The 15,540-nt window shown below is 36.9% G+C and overlaps 1 protein-coding gene across 17 annotated transcripts in view; it reads right to left on the minus strand.

Annotated features, from left to right (window-relative positions):
- The window catches only part of LOC115253893 (protein muscleblind), a 1,330,915-nt gene that overhangs the window by 653,981 nt on the left and 661,394 nt on the right, over positions 1-15,540 (minus strand). The gene's annotated exons all lie outside the window — the stretch shown is intronic.

Consider the following 15,540-nt stretch of genomic DNA (forward strand, 5'->3'; position numbering starts at 1 on the left):
TAAGAGGAGTGAAAGATTTTTTAGAACTCAGCTTTCACAATGACTACGGTACCGAATAAAGGATAACGTGTCGCTGCAGCCGGCCATCTGAAGGTTAGTATTAATAGTTGTGCACATTTCGTCTTCTTTAAATTTACTATTCTGTTCATTTATGAACTTTAAATAAATTGTCCAGGAATTGCATTGAACAAGCGATTTACCAAGTAAAGTCCACCGCGTCCACCAAAAGCAATCGAACGAAGAAATTTTGTTCAACCGCCATCATCCGGAAAAATCCCATAATTGACAACGAGGGGTCGAAACTTTGCACACCATGTTTGTTTTCTCGTGTTGCACAAATCGACGACGTTCGCCATCACACTCCCCTCCGATTCCCCTTTCCCTCACGTGGTCTGACGTCTGACAGCCCCCCAAAAGATGTGACGATATGTACCGAGATGTTTATTGCTATAATCAACTCCGGTTCGTCTATCTCGTCTCTGAACGACCTCGATGTTGCTGGATGCTGATGCTGATGCTGCTGCACTAGTACGTGTCTTCTCCCACTTGGCAATCGAATCAAACGAATCCTACACCACCACATCCCAAGACGAACAAATGGGGAAACTTGCTCCATTAAAAGTGGCAGGTTTGCGTACGCCCAGTCGAAACTTTAGTTTTATTTCCTGGTTGCTCGGTCTTGGCTAAAACCCCCGTCCCCATTCCATGATTTCTCCTGATGAAGAGAGCGTTCTTCCGCAATGCAGATCAGATTTCCAGTGCGGAACGGACACTTTTTCTCCGCTTCGAAGATGGTGGAACTGGAGGAGCCTTAGTTGGTACCTGTTTAGTGTGTACACAGAGAAGTCGGAGGTGGAAGGTGGGCTTTTCCATCACCTAAGAGGCCGAGGCATCAACAAGAATCTACCAAGAACTCTGGGTCTCGCATTTCGTGGTGGACGATGACGACGACGACGACGACTATGGTGGAGTGAAATAATAGCCGATATGTGAGGTGGTTCAAAGTTTCGTCGGATAAATAAAAGGCTGTTTGGAAAACTCATCTAGTGTGGATGCATCCATTTTGGTGGGATCAAGTGTTTGTCCGAGCAGTTATTGAAAGCGGGAAATGCAGTGCAGGTACGTAGGGTACGCAAATGTGAACCGAGGCCGATTTCACTACACAATGCCATGCTTGCCGAGAAGATTAAAATAATAATAACATTGTCAGTCAGTAGTTTTTTAAGAACCTGCATATTTAAATACTCTGAAAAGCCTATTGATTTTTTTAGAGTGATCATTTTCAAGATTTCTCACACAAGTTTAAAGCATTTTTGAACTCGGTAAGTAGATGATCATTTTTAGTGTATAATCATGTTCTAAGTTCGAAAACGTGAAGGAAAAAAATACAATAAAGCTGATTTTTTTTTTACTTTCTTTACAAGCCTGTCTTTTTTTAATCGATGTTTGTTCTACTTTTAAGTAAAGCTGCTTCCTTCATACATCTCTATTTCCGTAACCGCTGCATTGCTCTATTAATGTAACTGGCTAACATCTAATGTTTCAAATGTACGTTAAGAAATCATTTTTTTATTCTATTTTTATTACTGAAAGAATTGCATTTTCTTCATTATTTTTTGGAATATTTGCTCAAATTCAAGAAGATTGGCCTGTAAAACCATCAATATTTCGAATTCCACTAATTTGATGATAAAAAAAAAGTTCAGATGATCGAAACATATTATATACACCTTTCTAAATATAAATATATTTATACAACGCAAATTGTTTGAATTTTAGTAAATTCCATATTTTTGAAAACTGTAGGGGTCGATTTTGAAGAAGTTAGCTAGGCAATGCTGGTAAAATATTGAGCAAAATTTCATAACAAGTCAGTAGAATCTGCTGAGAGCTTTTTTCAGAGAGCGCTTAAGAAAACCGTTAAAATTAGGAGTGTTTCCAGAAAAGATTTCGTTCGAGTTTCCCTTGTTTATCTCTTTGAGAATAAGAAGAATTTATGACAGAACAACTGCTGAATTCTTGGCGAAAAAAGTGAAAAATGTTTACTAAATTTGCTTGAACTAATATTAAAAAAACAGAATAGTAATCACAAATTGGCTTCACTCGCAAAATTCCCACAAAAGTATATATATATAGGAAATATAGAGATACTGTAAAAAGAAAAAGAAAATTCATTTTTTTTTATTTATACAATAATTTAAAAGAATTGCAATTCTTTTTGGAATTATTCAAGAATTTGTTTTCTGTGATCCCTCCAGATGATCGTTTTAAGATTACTCAAGGAGTTCTATTTGGTTTTTGTTTTCATGTATTTCATTTGAAGTACTTGCACATATCTTCTGGAATTTATGAAAACTTTTTTCTCAGATTTAAACTCCTAATGAGCCTTCTGTTGATATTACCTCCAGGATTCCTTCCGAAAGCTCTTCTGATAGTTCCCCAAAAACATTCTGCAGAGATTAATCCAGGAGATCCATCTAAATCCTTCTGGTAGTTCCTCGAGGTATTCTTCCTTGAGTTTTGTTTAGTTATTTAGGCTGACACAAATTTCGATCTTATCTTATGTCATTTCAAGGTGAAATTGGAGTCGCACAGAAAACGTCTTAACAAATTCGATGAGTTTACCAATTTTCACAATTGTTTGGATATTATTTAATCAAATACAGTTATTATTTATCAACCCCCCCCCCCCCTTGGTGAGTCAACGAGCACTGTGATAAAAGAAGAATATGAGATCTGTTCCGGACTAACTCTGGGATCAGAAATGTTTCCTTAGATTTCCGCTAAGATTTTTCAAGGAGTTCCTTCTTGAATTCTTCTTGAATTCTTTTTGATTTCATAGATATTTCTAGATTTCTCCTAGTGTCCCTTCAATAAATTTTCGTGAATTTCTTGTAGGAATCCACTAAATATTCAGGAACTCCTCAAGTACGTTCTCCTAAAATTCCTTAAAGTATTCTTTCTAGAATTTCTTCGTTGGAGATTCCTTTGTAAATCCTACAGATTTGTCTACCAGGATTTTTGACAAATGCCTTATAATATTTCTTCAAATTTTATTTTAGAATTCTTTCAAGGTACAAGGTTCTGGATACCAGCAGAAACCATTGAAGGTTTTTGAGCTGGATCTCCAGAAGAAATCTTAATAGAAGCTGCTTTGAGTGATTCCTGACGGGACTTCGATAGGAATTTGAGAAGGAGTATCTAGAGGAATCTTACTAGAAACTACAGGAAATTCCCAGAACAAATAAAAAAAATCCTAGCATCAACTCTGCAAGAAATACTAGTAAAAGTGTTCAAAAAATCCCAGAAAGAAATTCTTGAGGAATCTCAGAAAGGCCTTTTTGAAGATTTTTTGTTGAAACATCTGGAGGAATCCTAGAAGATATTCCTTAAAAAATCCAGGAAGGACTTTTTGCAAAACTTTATCAACGATATTTAAAAGCGAGGCTAGTTCTCTTCCGAAAGATGAACCCATATTTTGTCGGGAGTGTGATTCGATCCCAGGGTGCCGGCGTGAAAGTCATGTGTTTTTACCATTCCACCAGTTCCGCTCCACTACTACTACTGGTGGAACCCCAGAATTACCGAAATTCTAAATTTGATCTTATATTGGTCACTTCCCATGGGTACCCAGGGGACGGAAGATTTGGGAATGTGGCCAATTAAATCATAAACGCTTAAAATAGCATTCAATTACTTTGTTTTGTGAATTCATGAAGTTTGGTGTTTTGTAAATTAGATTTCAAATCTGCGAAGAAATCTCTGAAGAGGATAATTGAAAAGTTTCTCGACTACACCAGGAGAATTTTATTAGGTAAATGAAGTTTTTTTTTGTTTTTACGTGCATTTATTTCAACATTAAATATAGCTAAATCTACATTTGAAATTTTTTGAACTGTTTTCCACTTATTCGTTATAAACTACTAAATTCAAATAAAGTATTAAAACATTGTCAAGAATTTCTAGAAATTCTCAAATTTTTTCTCAAAATTTATTTAATGACCCTGTCAAACATTACTAAAAAAAGTAATATTTCCGCACTTGGATAAAGAACTTAAATAAAAATAACGCAGTAATACAGTGATAGATATTCGTTTAGCCGAGACAAAAAAAATCAAAAAAGTGTCAGGAAACTCATACAAAAGATTTTATAATAAAACTTTTTTATCGTAGTGATAGTGTATCTAGTACTTTTTTATAAAAATGTGATACATCACACTTACATATACACTGAACCAAAAACGAGGGTAAAAACCCTTCAAATGTCATTTTTGTCTGGACATTCGTTTAGCCGAGGTAAGTGAAAAATTGGTTTTCAATAGATTTTTTTGCAATTTCGTGTGTGTATTTCGAGGATATACCCCAAGGCATTTAGTTTATGACGTGTTAACAAGATAATTGACCTTAAAAGTTTATTTATTTGTGAAATTCAGAGAAATATTAGAAAAAATGTTCTAATAAGGACAAGCGATGATAAACAAATTTATTTAAGAAAAATGATTTCTGTAAACACTCAAACGTAAGCTAGATTAGCAGTTTTGAAAATATGGCACAGAATTATTGTTAGGAATGTTCAAATTATTGCATAAAATGTCATGAAAAAAATAAGTATATAGGTTTTTGGTTGGTTTAACCTTTAAATGGGATTGATAAAAGCTAAAATAAATAGTTCTATGTTGAAATAAAGACGTGCTTTAATGCCTGTGGAATATACTTGTTTGATACTAGCATTACTAATTGAGTTAGAAGACTGCTAAGTGAAAGAACTGCAAGAAGTGTCAGAATTTTTGTACCCTGTTTATTTCAAAGCAGATGCTCATACAAAAATGCAAGATATGGTCAAACAATTGGCTTATTTCATTCAATCTGAAGAAATATATTATAAATGAGTCTTAGATGTAAACCACATTCATTTTTATCATGATTTATTTGAAAATAACGTCTAAGATATGAAACAAGTAGTTCATGCTAGAAATTTGAATATTTTCGGTGCTATTTCTCGAAATGTGAGCCGTCCAATGTATGATATTTCAGCCAGAATACAGTCTAGAAGATATTGGGAGCTATTAAAAGACGTAATAGTAGTAAATGCTGTGATTTATGCAAGTGAAAACATCATATTTCATCAAAACAATATTAAAATACGTGATTTTTTTTATGGTTTGCGTTATTTTTTTCCGTTTAAAACATTGTTTTTCGTAAATTTTCAATCTGCACTCGTCATGAAACTTTTCTTAGATTCTTTTGAAACACTTCCGATAAAAAAAACTACACCAAATCTCAATTTGGGAACATTCACAATATTATGAGATATTTATATGAGATGCATGCAAAATTAATATGGCAACATTTCCAAAAATGATCTAATTCATAATATACAAGTTGATCTATAATGCAGGTCACCATACATGGTTTTGTTGGATATTTTTCGAAATTTGTAATTTTTTTTATTATGGAATTCTATGAATTGTACAATTCGGCTAAACGAATGTCTAGGCAAAAAATTACATTTGAAGGGTTTTTACCCTTGTTTTTGTTTCAGTGTATATGTAAGTGTGATGTATCAAATTCTTATAAAACAGTACTAGATATACTACCACTACGATAAAAAAGTTTTATCGTAAAATCTTTTGTATGAGTTCCCTGACACATTTAAAAAAAATTTTTGGCCTCGGCTAAACGAATTTCTATCACTGTATATTAACAATACCCAAGTAACAATCAGCATGTCTTGAAGGTTTATTCATGTTTTATCCTGGTTTTATACGAGCATGTCAAAAAGCTAGTTGTTCTAAATTAGTTTTATGTGGTAGTTTTTTTTACTTTGAACCTTTGGTGTTCAATAAAACTATCATATAACTTCTGCTATAAACATCTTCAATTAAAGACTTGCAAGTAGACATGAATTGGTTTTATCACTTATTATATACCATTTCAATAAAACTTGCATTTGCGGTTGTTGTCGGAGAGTTTCTTTTGTAAACAAATACACAAAACTGTGAGGCAATGCATAAAACCAACAAAAGATTTCGTGGCCGTAACATAAACCAAAAAAATGCTGTGATAAAACCGCTAGTTCTATCATGAGCTCAGTTATGGCTACCTCAGGAGGGTTAGCCCTATTGGAGGAATCATCAGGAACACAGGGTTTTATCAGAAAAATATGGCGCCTAGCCAGGATAATTCATGTAAATATAGAAAAATTATTACTCAATTTTATGATTTCACGTACAGCTTAAGATCAAATTAAACCATACAACACGTTTCCGTCATTTAATTTTGTCAGAAAAATTACATAATGTCTTTTAAACTCCGCTGTGCTGAAAAAACCTTTTTTGCACCCAATTCCACCGAGTAAATTAAATGCATTTAACTTCCAAATTATGAATAGTTTGTGTGGCGCACTTAGTTTTTGTCATTATCACAGTCACATTCACCACAAATTTTCCGTGGCATGTCTCCTGACACGTATTAAAAAGGAAAACAAATCTGAATTCCATATCTGCATCTTTCCAATTGATGGCTGGATAAACAACCAAGCATAATTTATTCTGACGGTCGAACATTGAGAGTGAAAAATAATCAAAACAATTATTTGACAAGTCAGAAGATGGTTTTATTTAGAAGATTGATAAAACTATGACACAACCCGAAATCCTAAGCCGGTTTGCATACGAAGTCCTGTAGACCCCAATAAGACTGGGCCAACTAGCCAGAACGTAGGCTTATTGAGGCATACAAGAACTCGAGAGCATTTTCAAGTCGGCATCAATGGTTCTATGTTTAGGATTTTTGAATCGCTAAAGAACTTTGATAAAATTAAAATTGTTACTTGGGACGCTTGTTATTTCCCTCTGCTCGGGATCTCAACCCAAACCATCTGTTTTCCTGGCATCGACCAGGAAGACCAGGGCAACAATCAAGAACGGCTTTATTTATTTTTCGGAATAGAGTAATTCCAACTCGGGCCCCGGAACAACAAAGGGCACCGATAAGAAACGTTGTTTACTGTTGCCAAAGATGCTCGGTTATTTGATGCTGAAACCACAGAGAAAAACGAGAATAGAAGAGGGTCAGAAAGGCAACTTTAAACTTTTCGACCAGACAGGCAGGCGGGCAACCACAACCAACAGTAGTAGGTGTGAGAACGTCAGAGGTAAATGCCGAAAATTCACCACTTCAATGTATATCCTCTAGAAGGGCCCCCGGTTGGCGAACGTTTGTGGAGTTCAACCTCATAAACGTCCCTGCTGCTGCTGTTGGATTCAGTGATGTGTCTAGGCGTTTAGATATGAAACTTTTGCTACGACCACAGTCCATGCATATAGGATAGAAGTGCAACCGCTGCCAACACCGCACCAGGATGAGACAGGGAACACAGCAAAATGGTTTGTGGGTCTAGGATATGGTGCTCCTGGGTTCAGCCCGAAGGCTGCTGCCTGTCATGAAAGTGCTGAAGATGCACGATCTGCCAGATAATAGTTGATTCAAAATATGCTTAGAAAACATTTAGTACGAGTCAAGACCCGAAATAAACATCCCCCGCTTAATGGTCTTCCATCCAACCGACGAGCTGTTGATGGCCAACATCAGGAGGAGCCAGGGAAGTTGAGAACCACTTCCTCCGCCCCATAATCCGAGCAAATTTCAGCACTGGAAACTGCATCCCGCACATCCTATTTTGGCAAGGGCCAGAAAAAGGCAAAAGTTTTGCTCTCTCTGCATCATAGAAATTGCAGTTTTGAAGTGTGTTCGTTCCACTATTAGATTACCTTTGCCGTCGAAGCCAGAGACAGAACCACAGCCAATGCTAAAGCCAAAGCCAGAACCAGACCCGGAATGGGAATGGGTTCCCCCGTGTCACCAGGAGGGCCAGAACCCTTTGCCTTGATGCGATCCCGAGAGCCGGCTGGCTGCCGGGAGTCGAAGTGGTGATTTAAAATTAAATTACGGCATCATCACCCAGAGATAACGATTCGCCTCAAATGGCAATTAACATTTGTTATACTCAATCTATTTTAATCTCTCTCTGTGTGCTGATGCTGCTGCCGGCTGACACCCCACTCTCCTCAGGGACTCATCCGACCGACACACAATGTCGTTCGGTGATGGGTCGTTCGAAGATGGGACTGGGTCCCAATGGCCGCGTTGCCGTTTGTCGTCGGTTGTCATCATTGGAAATGCGAGATCGGAGGCGTCTGTCGTTGTCGTCGTCGTCGTCGTCGTTGACGAAGTCATCGCTTCTGTTGCTAATTGCGATTTTGGCTACGACCGACGACATACCTACGATCCGAAATGCGTTTTGTGGAACAGTTTCGGGAGTGGATTTAGGAACCGGTAGGGCTTTGCCAGTCTGTTGGAATTCGGCGACAATTGATACTTGTGGGGACGAGGTCGTGGCTAGAGTTGGTCAGTTCTGAAGCAGGATTGTTGATGTGTTTGAATGGACTTGTTGATCGAACTTATTGATTGTAATGTTAGTTGGATTTAGTGACCAAGGACACATAACTCAAGCAACATTTCGATGACCAATTAGTCTTGAAGAGGCTTTGAAAACCATTATAAAACCTATTTCCTTTTATTTTGGTTTTGTGTTGGTTCTAAGAACCTCTTCTAGTCTTTTTGGCTAAAAATGTTACTTGGATCGTGTGCTTCTCCTATATTTCAAAACATAAGTTTTTCCAAAGCAGATTACCCCTGGAAAAGACGGGCAGTTCAGTATTAATATCCATCACTATATTGAGAAGAAACGCCAATACAGAACCCGGGTATTTAAGTCCTGTCATATGGTAGTGGGTTCGGTGTCAAACACTCCGAGCCAACCGCAAAACACAAGCATCGAGAAGGAAACAGTTAGTTACCACTATGTACGGACAGGAACTCGAGGCTTTCGGAAACCTCAAGGCTTCGAGGCCGGATGAGGTTGAGCTCGATACAGTTTATTTCAAGCTCCACTGGAAAACGTTCAAAACAGCTACCAACAACGCAGCTGAGAGCACTGTCAGGTACTTGGTACGGATCCAACGGCACAAATAATTTGACATGGAAGGCAGAACGGTTTTGGAGCCGTAGAGCGTAGCAGAATTGTGCAATATCAGTTTGGTCAAGTGACTACAGTAACTGATATTGCACCATCGTCACTTTCAATTCAGACCATTCAATATCAAAACGACAATGACAGGCAACGACTTGATATTGACCCGCATTCTAGATCACAATCATTGCAGCTGATGTGATATTTTAGTGGTTTTCGTCAAATCTCAAACTTTTTTATGACCAACATTAGCGTGGCTCAAAATACCACATGTCAAAAAGTTCGAGGGCCCCTTCTCATTTCGTATAATATGGCGTATGACTTTGTGGACTTCGACAAAGTTTTTCGGCACATGTAAGACTATAGTTCTATGTAATCGGTTATGTGTTTTAATGAAAATTAGAGCCTCTCAGAGAAAATTGAAAAAAAAAAACGATGTTTTCCCATATAAACTCCCATACAAACTTCAAACGAGTTTAGCAGCGGTCTAATGTTAACGGATTTAGCTGAAAATTTGACCAGAGCATCGTGGCGTCATATAGAACGAAATAAGAAGGGGGCTCATGGAACTTTTTGATATGTGGTTTTGCCATACAGGGTGCGGCAGGAAAAAATGCGAAAAGTTCAAGGCACTATTACATGCTAAATATGGGATATATATGACTATTTTTTCATGACAGTGTATCAGTCAATGTCTATATTCTAGCACTGAAAAATAAAAATGAACATATTTGATGTTTAACATGTGATAATGTAGGCCTAATAAGCGGATATCAATAAACTGCGCGCCCAATGGTCATTAAACAAAATGACTATAACAGTAACAAAATTAGCTCAAATTCGATGAACAACCAGACCACACTGATCCAGAGCCATGTAGTTTCACATACCAGATGAAATAAGTACATATATTTGATGATATTGTAGAGAAAATTAAAAATTTTGTTTTATCAGATGCGAAATTTAGCGACCTGTGTGATTTTCTGCGGTTTGAAAATTCTGGTTGTCTTCATCTTCAGGCGCCGCCCTGTAAAGGTTAGTGACCAAAATGGGAAATTTTTTAATTAACTTTTCAGAAAACTAGCCTATTATAGATCATGGAACGTTGAAACATAGATTGGTTAATGTCAAATGGACGAAAATGAGGGTTGAAGTTGAAAAACACTTTCGCATTTTTTCCTGCCGCATACTGTACAAGCTTGAGCCACCCTAACCAACATGCAAAACTTGCTATTTTGTACCACATATAAAAATATTATTTTGATAAATCTTCATTTCGATTTTTAAACGAATTCAAAAGATGGCCTGAGTGATATTTCTACACCATCACAATCAGACTAGTTCTGATGGGACAAAGAAAGTGACGGTGACTCAATAGAGCACACGCTGACTTGGATCGGCCTATCAAAATCAACGATTTATGTACCATTGACAGTGACAGAGTGCTGGACTCTGGAGCGTAGTCCAGGCGGTAAAGCTGCAGCATGAAACCCGACAGAATGTGGAACGATACACCTATAAGTGGAAGTAGTGAAGTCGCTTCTATCGGGAGCAAAAAACACCGCCTGGAGGAAAATAGTGCAAAGAATGGAACTGCTGTGCCGCTCTCAAGATGCACGGAGGTTCTAGCAGAAGTCCAACTCAATCCGCGAAAGCGTCGTGCCACAACCTGACATGTGCAGGGATAAGGGTGGACTCCTGGAAGATCCGTATCAGGAGTTTTTCAGGGATTTATTCAAGAGTTCATTCAAAGATCTCTCCGGGAGATCCTTCATGCATTCTTCAAGGTATTGGTTCAGGGATTCTTACAAGAGTTGCTTCAGGGATAGTTCCGGGTGTTTCGTCAAAGATTTCTCCAGGAGTCCCATTTGAAATATTTCTGGGATTTTCTACAGGAATTTCTCCAAATTTCTGATCTCACTTCATGTATTCCTCTAGTAATTTCTTCAGGATTCTCTCCAGAAGTTCCTTCAGGAGTTCTTCTAGGAGTTTTATCAGGGATTCATACAAGGAATTCGTTCAGGAATGCCTCCAATAGTTCTTTCAGAGACTAATCCATTAGTTCTTCCAGGGATTCCTAGAGGATTTCCATCAGAAGTTTGTTTAGGGATTTCTTTAGGGAGTTTGTTAAGGGATTCTTTAGGGAGTTCAAATAACGATAATTTATTTTTCAAGGAATTGCTTCAGAGTTGCTTCAGAGATCGTTCCTGTTGTTCAATCAGAGATTCATCCAGCAGTTTCTTGAGAGATTCTTCCTGTAGTACTTAAAAAAGACACGGACGCTGCCTTCAGCCAGAGGCTGTACAGACTGAACGAAATTTAACACTAGAAAACGGACTCGACACGCATTACGAGCACCAGTGGATACGAGGAAGAAACATTTCTTGAGAATAGTTTCATTACTCAGAGCGGGAATCGAACCCTCACCCCTTCCCAAGCAACACACATGGTTACAAAACAGTGACGGCAGCGTATGTAAGGGTTGCGCATATATCTCTGCTCGGAGTGAATGGATTCGATTGAATTTATGACACGAACTGCCAAATTCTTCACAGTTTCAGATAAGCAGGGTGTCATTCGCCACACGCTGCTGGAAATCGGTGTATCGGGCCCGTTTTACCCCACTACCTTTCTTTTTCACCTTTTTCGAAAAATCCTGGAGTGCAAAATAAATGATTTATTTAAAAAAAAAAGACACTTCAACCAGAGGTTGCACAGACTGAACATTCACTTACATTAGGCAACGGACAACACGGAACACCCAGTGGACCAGTGGAGGATTTTTCTTTTGACGAAAAGTTTCCTCCGGCTGGAGCGGGAATCGAACCCTCACTCCGTGGCACTCACAATACCCCTAAACGACTGACGCCGCTAACCGCACGGCCACGAAGCCCAAAATTTCACATTCATCTCCACCCGAAGTAGAACGCAATCTTCAAGGGCAGGGCCAACCCTATGTCGAATTGCCGATGAAAGTTTTTACACAAATAAGAGTTAAATAAGTAATTTATTTTGTACGCAAGTCGGGAATAGATGAGGATTTTCTCAAAATGGTGTGTGTGAGAGAGAGTGGGGTAAAACGAGCTAAATACACTGATTTCCAGCATCGTGCGGCGAATGACACCATCCTTATCTGAAACTGTAGAGATTTTGGCAGTTCGTGTCAAAAATTCATTCGAATCCATCCACTCCGAGCAGAGATATAGAATTTATTCGCGTTTTATAAATATTTTTTTCCACTGTGCTTTGTGGTAGCTGGGCTGGTGATGTTAGCCGCATGGCCACGAGGCTCTACTTGCAGGAATTTCTCCAGAAGTTCCTTTAGGTATTCCCCTAGGAATGCCTTCCGAAACTCCTGCAGGAGTTCCTTCAGGAACTCTTCTATGAGTTCATTCAGGGATTCCTCCAGGAGTATTTTCAGAGACTATTCCATGAGTTTTTACAGGGATTTATAGAGGTTTTCCCTCGGGGATTCCTTCCAAAGTATCTCAAAGGATTCTTCTAGAAATTTCTTCTGCAACCCCTTTAGGAGTTCCTTCAGGGATATTTCCAGTAGTACCTTCTGGATTTCTGTGGTGGTTCCTTCGGGGATTATTGGAAGAGTCCCTAGAGGAACTGCTCCTGGAGTTCTTTCAGATATGCAGGAGTCTTATCGGTGATTTTGCAAGAGTCCCGACAGATATTTCTACAGGAGTTCCTATAAATGTTATTGTGGAAGTTCCTCCGTGGATCCTTTCATCAGTTGCTTCAGAGATTTTCCCAGGAGTTTTTTTGTCCATCTGGAAATATTTAAGGAATTCCTTAGGAAGTCCCTTCAGAGACTTCCGCAGAAGTTCCTTCAGGGATTTCTCAGGAGGTTCTTCATGAATTACTTCAGAAGTTTATTCAGATATTTCGGGTGCTCCATATGGCATTGCTTAATAAGTTTATTGAGGAATTGCTTTGCGAGTTCTCAAGTGGATTCTTCACATATATCTTAGCGATTTATTGATTAAAAATGAATTTGGAAACAAATTTTTCATCAACACTACGAGCATTCTGGCAATACATCCTTGAAGGTTAGCTTTAAAAATGTTTCCAGGTATCATACGCGTCAAATTGTGATATAGTTGAGGAACGAGGCCTGTTAAATTCAATGAAATTCTGGTAAAACAATGCAGTACATCCGACTAAGACATATTCAGCTGGAAAATTTTGCCCCCTTACTACGTCACAAGTTGGCGTCCATATCAGTAATTCTGTCTGGAGTTTCCATAGGCAAACCCCTGCAAAAGGGATGATTTTTTTTATTTTTCGTTACTTTTTATTTTATTTTATTTTTCAGTTTTAAATCCCTTTCAATGCATACACTAAGCGCCCCTCCACTTTTCGAAGAGGGTTCATACTTCTCCAGCAATTCTTTTGGGGATCGATCCAAAAAAGCAGTTGAGTAAGTCTTAAGGTTGCTATATTTTTTGCCATTTTTTTTAAATATTTTTTTTTTTTTTTATAGGTAGATATGCATCATATGAAATGTTTTCAGAATTTTTCAGAATTTCCCGCAAAGTAAACGACTATCTCTTAAATATTGTTAAATAATTCGTACAGAAGTATTGCCATGCATTCCAGATTTCTTTGGAACTTTTCAAATGATTTAGTTTGACGAATTTTCTATATGTATATTGATTTAATTTTTTATTTTTTGCAAGAAAGAAGCCTCAAATAAATTCCCAAAGCAATTCTATGAATAATCCTTCAAAGATATTTATGGAAGAGTTTTTAATGAAATTCTTCCAAAAATCATTGGAGAAATTGCACAATAAATTTCTAAAATGCGGGTGAGATTTCTGTCTTTGCGTTGGTATTTCTACTGAAAATTAAAAAAAATAATAAATTTTTCTTTTAAAATTCGGGAGAGATAGATGGAGAAGTTTTAGTAAAAAAAATTAATATTGTCAAGAGAAAAACTTTTCGATGCATTTATGAAGGGATCTTTCGAAATATTTGAGAAATATTGATGGAGTTGCAGGAATAATACCTAGCCGTAGCGTTGAGGAAAAGTTAAATAGATTCTTGAGAATTTTGTTTTGTTTTTTTTTAATAATCGTGAATTTTAACTTACGCTAATTCTTAACAATTGTCCAATTTTTCAAAAATGTTTGAATTACCCTTTAAGATTTTATCAAAATAATATTGTAAAATTTCTGGTGGAATTTTCAAAGAAATCCTTGCTTAAGATCTCGGAGGTTTCATCAATACCACAAGAAATTGTTGAAGAAATTTAAGAAGAAATCGCTGCACAACTTCTAGGAATGCTTTTTGGAAAAAAAAATATGGAATTTCTTAGGCTCAAATTTCCAGAGCAATATCCGAAGTCCTAGTGAGCACCCATTCTCGTTTATAAATATAGGAAAGAGCAGTTTGCTTAGGTCAGTAAGAAAGAAAAAAAGAAAAACTTCTCACACTAATGATTCAAAGTAAAATGTGGGAAATCTTTTGGCGAAATTCTCAAATAAAACCTTGAAAAAATCCTAGTTAAAATACATTAGAAAAAAAACCGCATCAATTTGCTGGAAATCGTTGAAAAATCCTGGAATAATTTTCAAACACCCTCAAACAATTACACTAGTTCACAGCATTTTTGATTTTAGTAAGCTGATTACCATTTCCTATGTAAAATTATGCTCCAAGCTTGAAAATGGTAAAAAACAGCATTTTTCTATCTGGAGGCGAATGAAACTAAATAAATGAATTTAAAGCCTAAAAAATACTATACAAGACTAACAATTTGAAATCATTTTTTGTTTTATTTTTTAAGTAAAGTTACTCCCTCCATGCATCCCATTCTATGTTACCAAAGATCCGATAGAGCTGACAATTTTCCCGTAATTCGCTTACTTCTCATGTTTCAAATGTACGCTGAGAAAGAATTTTGAAATTTTTATTTTTTTCTTGTTGAAAAAAAAAAAACAAATCTTCACTATTTTTTGGAAATTTAGCTTGAAGACAAAGAGATGGTCCCATTCACTCACCAATATCTCAAATTACATAAACTTGCGGCAGCAATTGCGTTCACATGATCGAAACGAATCATATTCTACTTTTTATTTACGCATAGAGATTGAGAATCGGTTGATTATTCCTTGAAATGGTTAAGCGATATTTAAATTTCAGTAAATTTCATATTTTTTAAAAACTGTAAAACATGATTTTCAGCCAAAACTGTTTAAGTAGGATACGCGGTCTCGAAATCAGCACATAATAATGCATCGAAAATTTTGATCGTTGATAGAAGTTTGAGAAATTCATTTTATTTGGCAATCTGGTGTTAGCTAGTTAGCTCTAAAGAAAACCTTGAGAAATCATTGGAGAAAATGTTCGAGAATTCCTTGGAAACATTTCTGAAGAAATTCTTTTTTTTCCACACATGAAGGAAATCTGAAGATAAAATTTGTAGGGTACTTCGAAGAATCCTTAGAAAAGTGTAAATAACAATCCTAGAAATCACAGCGAAAATTAAGGATAAA

This window comes from Aedes albopictus, chromosome 3 (assembly GCF_035046485.1).
Source record: "Aedes albopictus strain Foshan chromosome 3, AalbF5, whole genome shotgun sequence".
Classification (NCBI taxonomy): domain Eukaryota; kingdom Metazoa; phylum Arthropoda; class Insecta; order Diptera; family Culicidae; genus Aedes; species Aedes albopictus.